General features: G+C 41.4%; 1 pseudogene; it reads left to right on the top strand.

Moving 5' to 3' along the window:
• Positions 1–439: 439 nt before the first annotated feature.
• LOC124799553 lies at positions 440–557 on the top strand (annotated as a pseudogene).
• Positions 558–14,794: the final 14,237 nt, after the last annotated feature.

Here is a 14,794-nt window from a genome sequence, read left to right as displayed (position 1 = left end):
TCTGTTGGTAGGACATGTTCTGAGGCATCAAGGGATCACCAATTTAGTATTGGAGGGCGGGGTGGAGGGTAAAAATCATAGAGGGAGACCAAGAGATGAATACACTAAGCAGATTCAGAAGGATGTAGGCTGCAGTAGGTACTGGGAGAGGAAGAGGCTTGCACAGGACAGAGTAGCATGGAGAGTTGCATCAAACCAGTCTCAGGACTGAAGACCACCACAACAACAACAACAACAACAAAAACAACAAAAGGTAATGATTTTGTTGATGACCTAAAAATGGAACTCAATGGTACTCTGCCGCTTCAGTAAAATCGACTTTTCTGCCGCGTTGCTGATGACGGATAGTTCCTATAGGACCAAGACTGGGAAACATGTTTTATTGTGCAGTCGCCGCTATCTCTGGCAAAAATATAGCCGTCCTAGGTGTGTTACACCAGGCAACGGCCTTGCCGCAGTGGACACTACGGTTCCCGTGAGATCACCGAAGTTAAGCGCTGTCGGGCGTGGTTGGCACTTGGATGGGTGACCATCCGGGCCGCCATGCGCTGTTGCCATTTTTCGGGGTGCACTCTGCCTCGTGATGCCAACTGAGGAGCTACTTGACCGAATAGTAGCGGCTCCGGTCAAAGAAAACCATCGTAATGACCGGGAGAGCGGCGTGCTGACCACACGCCCCTCCTATCCGCATCCTCATCTGAGAATGATACGGCGGTCGGATGGTCTCGATGGGCCACTTGTGGCCTGAAGACGGAGTGCTTAGATGTGTTACACAACGCAGCACTAATGTGAATATGATGATGTGTGTGAAATCTTATGGGACTTAACTGCTAAGGTCATCAGTCCCTAAGCTTACACACTACTTAACCTAAATTATTCTATTCGCACAATGGCGCGCGCACACACACACACACACACACACACACACACACACACGCGCCCGAGGAAGGACTCGAACCTCAGCCGGAACCAGCCTCACAGTCTATGACTGCAGCGCCTAAACCGCTCGGCTAATTCCGCGCGGCTTTAGTTTCTGGGGCGCTCAACTGCGCGGTCATCAGCGCCTGTACAAAGTCCCAATTTTTACACACTCCATTTTTTTCATTATCTAATCTAGTCACTGTCATAAATAATAATGATATTGATGATGAAATGATGAAGACAACACAAGCACCTACTCCTCGGGCAGAGAAAATCCCCACCCCGGCCGGGAATGGAACACGAGACCCCGTGATCCATACGCAGCAACCCTTGCCACTAGACCACTAGCTACGGAATAATGTCAGTATGTGTGTTGTAAATAAATATCTACGGTTATCTATCGAATCTATAATTATTTGTCATATATACAACATGTTTGGGATTTCCGGGGTGTGTTATGACAAATATGGCATTGGCTCATCAGTTTGAGACACTTACCAGGTTGGATTCACAGATGTGGGCTGTAATTATCGCGAGAACTGTGTTGTAGCTCATCCATGGAACCCTGTTTTACCCCCAGTTCAATGTTTACATGTTTAGGGCTCATGATGTCTCTTCTTGAAGTATTTTTTAAATTTTTTTAGACACACACACACTCCATAAGGTACCTTGTACCACTCACAAAAACGGTTCTAAAGAGGGATACATTCTATCTGTACGAGCTCTACTTTCGTGAAATGTACATAGTCAGCTTTGAATTTCAGTCCTCAATAGTGTTTTCGCGAAATGAGTGTTGTCCAATTTGAGTTCACGTAATATACCGTGCTGATCGAAGTTACCGGTGACAGGTCAAGCATTACGTTATCGGTTTTTGGGTAAAGTCTTCTACTAAGTTAGTAAGGAGTGTGTTAACAGCTTTTATTCATGTAACAAAGGATTCGCTACTAAGAAATGCAGTCAGCGAACTTAGAAATTCCAAGGGCTGGCTATAACTTTTTTATTATTTTCTTTCATGGGAAACAGTGTTTAGACCTGTCTTGTGATACAGCGATAGTAGCTTACCACTGAATACGTAACCAAAACATACATTTAACGACCCAATCACGATGGTCAGCAGGAAACAAGTTACCGTATATTTGTCTCAGAACGTTTTTTCTTAATACAATTGACTTAATAAATTCCTCACGCAGGGGAAAACTCTGCTACCGTTAATAGCATGTTATTGGTATTATTCTCAGTATTTAGAGAGACATATAGTGAGAAATAAAATTTATAACGTTTTCTAGCGGCCTGTGTTCAGCGCCCACTGACTGTCACACATTCACATATTTCTGACAGGTACGGTACTGCCAGCCTTATCAAGCAGCAGCTTTCTGCGACGCCGGTAGCGTATAGGCGGTACCCAGCTCCTGTTCATTTACGAGCCTCCTAGTTCTCGACACTGCGATCGCGGACGGCGGGAAGGAATTTCTTGACCATTACCACAAGCAACACTCAGGTCGGCGATTTCTTTTATTAGTTTTGCGCAGGACGCTTTCGGCGGCTACAGTCAACCAATGTCCGCACGTTGAGGCTGTGACCGTTCTTCCTCAGGGCGAGAAGTTTCAGTTACACGAAGAGTGTCGTTGCGTCGACAGCTGTATTCCTCTAAGCTACCTGGAGACTTGCAGTAGTCGAGGCAGCGTTCACTTGAGGCAGTTTCGCGAATCAAGTAGGAAGGTGGTTATTCTACTGTTATCACGTTTCTGCAGGCCATCTTTTCAGCAGTCATTGCGCGTGTGTCCTTTGCGAGTTAAGTCCCGTTTGTGGAAGATTAACGGTAATTACATGTGTGTCTGTAGAGAATTGGGTTATCGACAGAAAGCGCGTGAACACTACTGCTCTTTCTAAGGTCGTATTTTGTGGCATAGCGAAAGAGGTGACGCGACCTCTGTGAGTCTATGACAGCATTATGTAGAAACAGTTGATTTGTGCTGTTCTGTGGCCATTGCTCAATCTCATTTGGGCGGTGGGTACATATGTGTGCAATGATGTTACAAACTTTCAGGGATGATGGAGGAAGGTAAATGTATCAATTTTAGGTACGGTCTCGGAATTATGCGTAGAAAATTATAGGAAAAAGTCGTTCTGCTACCTCTGACAGTAAATATTACTAATATTGTAGAGTAGGCAACTTTCAGAGTTGGTTGTCTGCAACAAAACAAGAAAAAATGTCTGGTTGACATTCGCTCTAAAACGCATACCTCAATAGCTAAGATCACTTGTTCATCTTTGGTATTGTGAAATATTTCTTCTCCTGCAAACTCTTTGGTTTCCATATATTTGGAGGGGGTAGCATGGACCAAAGCAAGGAACAAATGTCCAGTAAGCAAGAGCATTAAAGTGCATAACATATAAGCTGTCAGCATATATTCATCTGCACTGCCGCGAAACACATCTTTTCTACTTAAGAAGTGCTCTTAAGGTATAGATTCTAGAGCTCGTTTACACTAGATATTTGTTTCTTATTTTGATCCCTACCCTAAACATCAGCATATACATATATTCCATTTTAAGGTGTATCAGAACGATTTTCGTTTAATACTTTCGACTGAGTCGTCGTGTTACATGTCCTTTTATTCTGCCCTGGAGCCTTGCAGACCTCATACACTATCATTATGTTTTGTCGCTAAATTATTCCCAAAGTTCCCCGTGTGGTTCATGTTTAGGGGAAAGGGGTCGGGGGGTATACAGCAGTTAAGGCCAGTTCCCACAGGGTTGCTGCAGGGCAAAACCGCGCGGCAGGGCCTTTGTTGCCATGGAAACGCTATCAGCAGCGCAGCACATATGCGTCGCGGTTTGCACATGTCGAACCGCGACCGCTGCCGCGTGCCGAGCTGCAGGTTCGTGCTGCCAGCCACAGAACGCGCCGAGCGTGACGTCAGGTACAGAGCCCCCGGCTATACGAACTTTCGCCAAAGCGATGGCTTGGGCACTGCAGCAGCTATGAAATACTTACCACCCGATTTCAAGAAAAGTATTTGGTGAAAAAATTTGATTCTTCTGCATCTTATAGCCTGATATCCACGTTCGGTAAAGGACTGAAATTCTTTTTGTTATCTGTTGTGGTTACTTGATCAATCGCTTTCAACTACACCACTACACGAAATTTTATTGAGTGTGCACAGGTAAAAACATATTGCGTAGATTTCGCGTACAGTTCATTCTAGGTAATACACCATTGGGTATGATTTAGAAAACTAATGGAAATTGTTTTTAAAGTTGAGAGCAGGACGATAGCTACCACCGTTCCGGCATATTGGAGTACATGTCGGCGGACAGGCCGCGCGGTGGCCGCGTGTGGGTCGCTCACAATGCGACCGATGCTTCGCCCTGCTCGTCGTAAATCGTGTGGGTGTATCAGCGCTAAATTTCGTAGACGGTTCATCAAACCGAAACGTGTCTTTCTTTTTTTTTTTTTTTTTTTTTTTTTTTGCAAATGATAGTTCGTAAAGAGCACATATTTTTTCGCGTGGTAAGTGTTTATTTGTACTTATTGAGATGTGAAAGTAGCAATAGTTTTTCGCGATGGATCGAACATTTAATAGCATGTGAAATGAGAATTGCGGTGACATGGGACACATTAATATTTACAGTATTCTTCGTAGACCTACAAAAGTTAAACTGAAACTAATTTTCTAGTATGTTATAAGCTGTAATTAGCTAAACATCTACAACTATTGATTATTTAGTTTTGTAAGTAACACACGCTTTTCTTGCTGCAATATGTTACTTGTTCCAGACATGTTTCGTCTGTTACTTTAAGGCATTTTCAGTGTAATCTAGAATAATTCAATTTTGTTTTGATATGTGATATTTGTAGATAACAGTCCGTCCCCGCTAGCTGAGTGGTCACTGCGGCAGAATGCCATGCCAAGAGGCCCGGGTTCGATTACGGGCTGGGACAGGAGATTTTCTCCTCTTAGGGAATGGGTTGTCATTTCATCCCACCTCCGACGCGCAAGTCGCCCAATGTGGCGTCGAATTCAATACGTTCTTGCCCTCGGCGACCGAACTTCCCCGAATGGTGGACTCCCGCATCACGATGGATTCCGCATGACTTGACGGAAATGCAGAAATGGATGCGTTACGACGCTGCTCAGACGCACTTGGAGCGCTATGATAGCGAAGTAGAGGCTTTCTTACGCCGTATCGTAACAGTGGATGAGACATGGGCCACACCGTACGAGCGAAAACTGAAACGCCAGTCCAACGAATGGCGTCATTATGGGTCGCCGCGAAAGTCAAAAGTGCGTCAGAGCCCCAGTATGGTAAAAGTTATGGCGATTCTCGTGTACGACTGTGATGTGTTATCCTAACGCATTACGTTCCTCCACGGCAGACCGTCAGTACACAGTATTACTGTTCATTTTTGGAGCATCACCTGTGACCAGCTTTGCGAAAGAAGCGGCGACACTTTCTGCGCAACCCACCCATCATTTTGCACGGCAATGCGCGGGCACATACAGCGCAAGCTGTGGATGCTCTGTTCGGTCGATGGGACTGGGAAGTACTGTACCATCCATCATTCTCCCCGGACTTAAGTCCTTGTGACTTTGATTTGATTCCGAAGATGAAGGAACCACTTCGTGGCATTGGCGAGATTCGACAGGCAGTAGACCGCTCCATTCGCACCATCAACAGAACAGGCTCTGCTAACGGTATACTACGCCTTCCACATCACTGGCAACGGGCTCTACACAAGGCTGGCGACTACTTTGAAGGACAGTAACAGGTGCAAACATGTAACTTTTTTGTATCGGTTGTGAATAAAAAGCTGCGACTATTTAAGTTCCAACCCAACCTTCTATGCATCGTCTTCAATATCCATGAAGTCTCACTAATCCCAGACTTGCAAGTAGTTATGAAGGACCAGTCATAATAATGGGTTTCACAGTTACCACTTTATGTGTTATGACGCAATTGCCGATTTTATATTTGGTTGCCAAAATGGAGTATTTATTTTTTGATTAACCTGTTTTCCCGACACAAACGGCAATTGAAAATAGTTTAATGCGAAGTTAGTACATTCTTTAAAAAGTTTGAGAATCGTCACATGATATTTGAAGTCAGCAGAAAAGCCTCAAATGCACAAAAAACCTGTGATAGCTTATGCAGAACTGCATTACGATACATTGGCCACCGAAGACTTCTACAGAGTATGAGAACTGCCCGTGCATTCGAAAGTCACGTAAATACATAACAAATCACTGGTTGTTGGTTCATGAAGGAATGCATGTCTTATGGAAACTACCACAAATGGCAGAGTGGCCACAACACTACTTCAACTTTATCATTTGCTGACAGTTGCCATAATAAAACCGCATTCAAATTGCAACTTTTCCCTAGCATGAGCCTGTTTGCAGTGAGAAATAGAGCTGCATACACAAATACATCACTAGTGACATGTGCCACAGGCTATATTAAACGAATACTCTGGCAATAAATACGCAACTGATCTACCTAATCAAAGGTAATGTTATTTGCTGCTGGGTTGCGTTAACTGAAAATACAATTCGTCTCACTACTTTTTTGCTGTGGTCTTCAGCCTGAAGACTGTGTTGATACAGTGTTGTACAGTAGTCTATGCGAATCTGCTCTCCGTTGACAAGGCTTGGTCTCTCTCTCTCTCTCTCTCTCTCTCTCTCTCTCTACAATTTAACGTCCACTACCAAATTGACGATTCCTTGATGCCTCAGAATATGAACTGTCAACTAATCCCCTCTTTTAGACAAGTCGTGCCATAATTTCCTTTTCCTCCTCACTTTAATTCAGTATCTCTTCTTTAGTTATACGATCTACATATCTAATCTTCAGCAAATGTTCAAATGTGTGTGAATTCCTAAGGGACCAAACTGCTGCATTCATCGGTCCCTGGACTTACACACTACTTAAACTAACTTACTCTAAGCACAATACACACACCCGTGCCTGAGGGAGGACTCGGACCTCTGGTGGGAGGGGCCGCGCAATTCGTGACATGACGCCTCTAAGCGCGCGGTTAATCTTCAGAATTCTTCTTTAGCACCACATTTTGAAAGCGCCCACTGTCTTCTTGACAGAACTGTTCACCATCCACGTTTCACTTACATACAAGGTTACACTCCACGCAGATACCTTTATAAAAATACTATCCAACCATTTAAATTTATATTCGATGTCTATAAATTTTCATTTCCAGAAACGGTTTTCTTGCTATTAGCAGTCTGCATTTTATATCCTCTTTACTTCTGCCTTCTCAGTTACTGCTTCCCTTTCAAATCATTGAAGTCTTACAAGTGCAGTTCGGTTCCTGCGCAAGTTGTAGATAATCTTGTGTCCCTGTGTTTTATCGCTGATCCTCCAACGTTTCAAAGAGTGTCCTTCAGTTAAGATTGCCAAAACCTTTCTCTGAATATACAAATGCTATAAACACAAGCTTGCCTTTCTTCAGTCTTTCTACTAAACTAATTGACAGGATCAGTATTTCCTCTGCGTATTCAGATATTTCACAGGAATCTGACATTGTGCTCACGTTAGTTTGTATCGCCCTTCCCGCTCTCCTTTCTGGATATTCCCTACACCTTCCAGCCTTCTTTCCTTTGCTTAGTTATGGCTTGTCAAATGAGCTCTTGACAGTTGCTTCTCTTCTGAACAAAGTTTTATTTCCTATTTTTTTCTTATTTAGATTCGGCTTCTATGTTTTCCAAGTGCAAAATCGCAGTTGCGATTTTGGACTCTGTCAATGTCATTTTTTAAACATCTCTGTTCCCTATGGCCTACTTTATTTGGTGCGTTTTTATATTTTACCTGTAGTCAATTAAATTCAATATATCGTGTTTTATCCAAGGATTTATACTGTATCTTTTCCCCATTTACATCCTCTGTTGCCTTCACCACTTCTTCTCTCAAACATATCCATTCGTATTGTAGTGAATTCCTTCTTCCGTTTCAGTCAGTTGTTGTTTAATCGTTTCTTTAAGATTATCGAAAAACTCTGGTTCTTCACTTATTCAGGTCCCATTCCCTTAATTTGCTACGGTTTACTAACTTTTAGTTGTAAACGGCAGCTCATAATCAATAAATTATCTTCGGTGTGCTTCTGCACCGAGAAATGTCTTACAATTTAAAATCTGGTTTCGAAAACTCTGTTCCAAATATGCGTCCTTCTTTCATGATTCTTAAGCAAAGTGTTGGTGACGATTAAATTACGCTCTGTGAAAAATTCTTTCAGTTAGCTTCCCTTTTCATCCCTTCCCCAAGCCTATGTTTTCCTACTATTTTCTCTTTCTGTGCCTGTTACCGAACTCCAGTCTCTCATCACATTTTAAATTTTTGTCTCGCTCTTTTATAGTGTATTGTTTCAATCTGTTCATCATCTGTGGTGGAGGTAGGCATGTCAACTTGTATCACTGTGGTGTGGGTGTTAGCTTTATGTCTGCCTTGGTAATGAAACGTTAATGGCAGTTTAGAGATGGAGCTGAGTTTTGTGATACTACTTTATTGGTAGTTTCAATAACTAACATTCACAGAGTAGTGAAAATACTTGACATTAATATAGCAAATACTGAGGATGAACTATCAGACATTTTCAATTATACATAAATGACTGCCATTTCACTATAGTAAACTGCGTTTAGTTACTGCAATTTGCAGTACTAAAAGCTGTTATGAAGGTAACAATAAGTTTGTGTTCTGGGGTGATGATTTTTCAAACAAGACAATAAATAGTTACGAGCAAAAATCATCAAATCTGTTTATGGTGAAATAAGAAAACATGAATAATGGAATACGTGAAAGTGTACATCGTAAAGAAAATAAGAAACTGCTATGTCTTCATCCAAGTTCGTCTTTCTTTCATGTAAGTTCACGGTGTGGTTAATCAAATGCACCGGGCTTTCAGTGGGTCCCGCCCCTTACCTCAGTAGCGGTTCGTCATTGGCTATGGTCTGCCGCTTCCAGATGAGAACTCCAATTCCGCGAACCGCCGCGTCACCGCGTTAAAACGCTTGCCGCTGCCGTTGCAGCTCGCCGCACTGTAGTGGGAATCGGTCTTTATGTCCCTCCTGCCCACCTTTAAAAGAAACTCCAGACTGACCTTACCAGTGTGTAGCACTCCTATTCGATTTTTTCGTAGTCTTCTTACAATGTCAAACACGCTCTAATAATTATGCAATAGTTTATTGCGGGTTACACAGTTGATTCTGCCTCGCAGCTCTGGCTGACCGAGACTGACATCGTCCACGCATAAGCGGTAGTTTTGAAAGTTTCATTCTGATTGGACCAGACAGAAAGGAGGGAGGTGATAGCCAGTCGCCTATGTGCAACCCAGTCCCCATTTCCAGTGAAGGGTTGTGGTATGTTTGCCGTGGGCGGGATAGCTGTGCCTGCTTTCGTAACTATTTTACTCCGCTACCAACTAAGTTGGAAACGATTACGCATAAAAAAATGCAAATTTCTCAGCTCTTACTTACGTATCTTCCTGGGTGTGATCTCTGCTGGTTCCTCGAAAGACAAAAAGCACATAATATTGAATTGTTATTAACAAACAGACCACGAGTGACATGACTAAAAGTAATTACAATAATTTGATACTTACAAATAGACACAGCCTTGTCATCTCCCTGTGCTGAGCAACCCATACAAGCGCCCCACTTATAAAAGATGAGGATGGGGAGTGGGTGTTTGAATCTGATTGGTCCACGCGGTGGGGAGGGGAGGGGGAGAAGGAGAGGGGTCGGAGCTGCTCTGGATGAACTCGATCAGTAAGCTAGTGATTCCCCAGGGAAGATGGGATTGGGGGGCTAACCTTCATTGTTATAAGTCGCCCGGATGTGTAACCGGACACCAGAAGTCCTTTTCAGTCCCTTGTCGTAATATACGTATATGAACTCATACCTGCGCTGATAACCTACAGCGTCGCCCGATGTTTGCCTGTGCCGGAACATACAATAAAATAAAAACCGCATGTGACTAGGACCTTCCATCAGGTAAACCTGCCGTCTTTTAAGTTGACACCACTTCGGTGACTTGAGTGTAGATTAGGGTGAAATGATGATGAAGACAACACAATACCGAGTCCCCGGGCAGCGAAACTCTCCGACCCAGCTGAGACTTGAACCAGGGCCCGTCGCGTGGTTTCTGCCGCACAAACCACTCAGCTATGGAGGCGTACAGAAGATACACTGCTATCCCACTACTGGCCAGAAGATAGATAGCTTTACATATGAGGAAAAACATATCATCGTTATTGAGTACACAGTAAACCGCTGAAAACGACATACACTCCGAAAGTATTTCAGAACAAAGACTGTGGACAGCTGTTTATCTGAATAAGATTTATATGCTGTTTTCATACCATACCGTGAATATGACTGTTCCTCCTACGAAAGTTTAGAAAGGGAAATAGCCAGTTTGTATATGCCAAATATCGAAGTAAAATAGAGATGCAAGTATCATCCGACATTTACATTATAAGACAATTAGATAACACATAAGTGAAAGAGAAGGGCGGGCTGACTATGTTACAAGGCAGCGATGATTTGGACGTGGCGTTTATCTGAAATTTAAAATGTTAAAGTAATTTGCATTCTACATTTCCGTCAGTCACAACCTATCGTACATCGAGCATTCACACTCACTCATTATTGGTGAATGTAGCTTTGAACAAGCCAATTTAGTCCCCCAGTTTTGCCTGATCTTGATCACTGATGTGTCTAACTTTCGTTCAAAACAGCGTACATTTCAGTTTAAGTTGCTGTCAACATGTATGCAGCTGACGATGTTATAGAAAGCTTGCCAACGTCCTTCTTTCTTTTTCACTGAGCTTTCTGATTCTCCACAGGCACCACAATTTCGTTTTCTGTAATTGTAATTAGTTCTGAGTAAATAATAACTTGATCGTCATTATGTTTATCTCAAATTGGGTTCTCTACGTTGTATAATTTGATATAATTAGCATTTTTAAATAGTACGAGACCAAAATGTCGATATTTGGTTAAAGCATTCACTGATCTGACGCATCAGCATGAAATAATTATTACACGCGCAAACGAAGTTGACACTCGGCGCGTTGGCTGATGGGAGCGACCGTAAATGGGAAATGCCTTTCCGATCGCTCCCATCAGCCGACGCGCCGAGTGTCAACTTCGTTTGCGCGAATGTTGCATCAGTCAACAGCCATTAAGTACGCCACATCTCTGGACAGAGGTAATGAAATACGATAAAAATGCGTAGAGCTACAACAACATTCTATATATTACTTACGGTATAATTTGAAAGATAATTTTTGTGAGACATTATTTCGGGACATGTATGCCCCTTGGAGTGGAATGCTGTTATATCAAAAGCAATGCAGTACAATATCTTAACGAATTCTTTGTTATTATCACAGTCTAATAAATACAATCACGACACTTATAACACGTCTGTCCGCTACTGCTATACCATAACCTTAAAGTTGGAAGCAGGTCGTGAAATAAAACTATCTTGTTAAAACAATTATGGTATAAAGCAACAGAGCAGTGTTACCCTCTGAGAGGAATTTTGTTATGTTGACCGTGTTGTACCTAACGGAGGTGGCTTATCGGAAATGAAAGTCAGAATTACGTAAATATTTGAACAGTAACAAACAAAATTTTGTCTATCTGCACTGTTTAACTGATAAAGAAAACGGTCGCCAGCCTAACTAGGCAAGAGAATGATTAACATTCTCGTTCAAGAAAATAGTTATTAGTAACTTTAATGGATAAACACAACCTATACTTGGCCACACGCGAGTGCAATGAACTCTGACACATACATATGTTTACGTTAAGATTGAAGCTAACAACTGGAGCCCAAACTATTTGCAAAATTATAACAGATACCGAAACATACTATTACTTTCTGGGCTTACACAAACTGAATGGTCGTTATAACGTTATTATTACTATTCACTGCAGAATCATTAACTGGATATAGGTTAAGTCTCTCTCAGTTAAATACTTTATTATTTAAAATGAAAGTTAATTGGAATCCACTAACAGGTTGTTTCTATCATTTGAATAAAGAAATTATGGTTTTCATAATTAGTGGTCTTTCCTTTACTTGTTACCGAGCATTAACACAATAGACAAACTGTGGATCCTGTTATACTATTAATATGCACTTCTAATACACAAGAGAGACAAACACTTAGCAAACATGAGTATATAACGTTTCACAACTGCAGTTTACCACTTTCACTACAGTGAGAGAAAAAATTAACATATATGTAAGATACTGACTCACCTTCTGCGATTTACAACAGGCAGTAATGTGATCATTTACTAAGCAAACCTTTATAATCCTCCATCTTAAGAACTTTTAATTTGAAGTTGGCGACAACACATTAATAAGCAGTTTTACTAGGAAAGTTATTTTCAGTAGCATCATTAACTTTAACTCACTCTCTTGCCACATTAACTTTAGCTTTCTTTTTACTATGTTCAAGAGGCATCAATTAGCAAAACACTGGGCTTTGATGTTCTTTCAGTAAGGACACTCGGAAATCACTTTAGTTCAAACGGAAAGGAACCTGAGAGGTGTTATGAGGAGGAGAAAAATCAAGGTAGGTACATAAATTCAGATATAAATTACCTTATATTTGAGCACACTAACACATCCATTAAGCTGATCCTTCACTGTACACCATTATAGTATTACGTTACAGTGATTGCGAAATGTGGTGGCAACTGCATGTTGGTAGGTGGATTCGCAGGCAGAATTGCTGGACTCTGGCCCTTCTTGGTGGCGATGATGAATACCGAATCCAGAATCGTTCCAGCTATTTATCCATCCATCCGAGGCATTGGAAAGTAGCAGAAAAGCCTCTCTCGGAACCCGCACAATATACAATTTTTACATGGCAGTGCACAGTTTGGTAGCTCGTCCCCGACTCGTAGCTCGTCCCCGACAAACTTGTTCCACCTTTTCTACCTAGGCCAACCACAATTTGCGCACGCCACACAGTTCCGTTCCCGAGGGGAACTACTACACCTTTTACATACAAACTAAGAACCCTAAGTGAGGATCAGCAGTTTACATAACAGCAAACAAATACATTAAATAGAACAGATCATTTGCACATATTGACATTTCTACAAAAAATTATTTACACAGAAATTAAAATTATATATAGTAAGTTTTGTTCCCTCCAAATGGGACAAAGAATTTAAATGACAGATACACTACTTTGCATAGAATCAAATCATGGCACCAAAGTTTTTACAAAGAAAGGAGTATACCATTTTGTGTTACCTATTCAACCAAACACATTTACAGAAGCTCAATGATGTAACATTAAATAAAACAAAAGCAAAATAAATCAGTAAAGCACTAGAGTTATGGTGTTACACACTCTCTTGTTCAAATGTGTGTGAGTCCCTAAGGGACCAAATTGCTGAGGTCATCGGTCCCTAGACTTACACACTACTTAAACTAACTTATGCTAAGAACAACACACACATCCATGCCCGAGGGAGGATTCGAACCTCCGGTGGGAGAGGCGTGCGGCACGACACTCTCTGGTGCGAAAGTTGTTGCTGTTTGACAGCATGAGCGACACTAGCGCTCCAAGTGGTGAGAAAGCAGACAGTCACCTGCGTCGTATGGATAATGTTTTTTTTAATTATTTTCTACGTAATTAACTGAATAGTTGTTACATTTTTGCGTTACATGCCTTAGGGATTTATCAAGAGATGTGAGCTATCTTGAAATACCGTACATCTAAAAACAGTCGAATCACTCTGATTCAATGATGCAATTCATGAAGAAATGCTTTTGTTGTCTTTTGTTATTATCATAGGCACTTTTCTTGACACTTAACAATTTTTTATGGAGTCCAGTGATTCGCCTTTTCTTACACGTCGCTCGACTTTCTAATATACGAATAGTTTTGTAAATGTAATTACTTCTGCTTCAGAAGCGAATGTGTTGAAGATTCTTGCCGTTTGTGGCTGAAATTCGGCAACAACTGTGAAATTTATTTTCTCCTGTGCTGGGAGACAGTTTTACTGTTGTTGACGATTTATTATCACGTTTCTGTGGTTTTCTATTAAGATACAATTGCGGTGACTTACTTGATACGTTATATAATATAGATATTAAATTCCATATAGGATTCCTACGTTCCACATCCACTGATTTGCCGGAAAGTGTAGCGAACAAAACCCTTACTTCATTGAATAGATATAAGTCTTTCTGTAAAAGGACAGGTCTTCTCGTATTTAATCGCAATTTTTTTGTCGTTAAAGGAAAACAAGATTACTCAGTAAAGATCTGTACGTTACAAGAGAATCGTAAATAAACTGTCCTTTAAAGACCGTTTCGTGTCCCTCGGGGTGCTTAGGAAACTAACTAATCACGAATGTCGCGTAATTTTTTTAATTATTATCGATTTTTACGATGCTACATTCACACTGTTTTGTAAAACCTATGTTACAAATCAATGTAAAAGTTAGTAATCGCATTCACCCGACATCGAATTCAGAAGTGTTGCTTGCTGGCCGCTTGGAACGCTGCTATCGCTGGGAAAAAAGACGGAGTGTCGCGACTGTTACCTTAGACTGTGGTTATTATTGCACAGCGTTTTAATTTATTTCGAAGTCTGTAGAGTGAGTGTGTGGTAATCTTTGGGGTAGAATTTTTATGTATTGGTATCGCACTTTCAAGCACTCCAGCATAACAAACCAAGAAAAAAAGTACGTTTCTCAGCTAGGTCTTTAATGGGCTGTAATACTGAAACTGCATGTTTGCGCAATAAGCAAGAGTAAATATAAATTCCATCAAATATGGCACGATAGCTTTGGAAACAATGACTTCGGGACTGCGCTGT

This window comes from Schistocerca piceifrons, chromosome 5 (genome assembly GCF_021461385.2).
Source record: "Schistocerca piceifrons isolate TAMUIC-IGC-003096 chromosome 5, iqSchPice1.1, whole genome shotgun sequence".
In the NCBI taxonomy this organism is placed as follows: domain Eukaryota; kingdom Metazoa; phylum Arthropoda; class Insecta; order Orthoptera; family Acrididae; genus Schistocerca; species Schistocerca piceifrons.
This window is presented reverse-complemented; position numbering and strand designations above follow the sequence as displayed.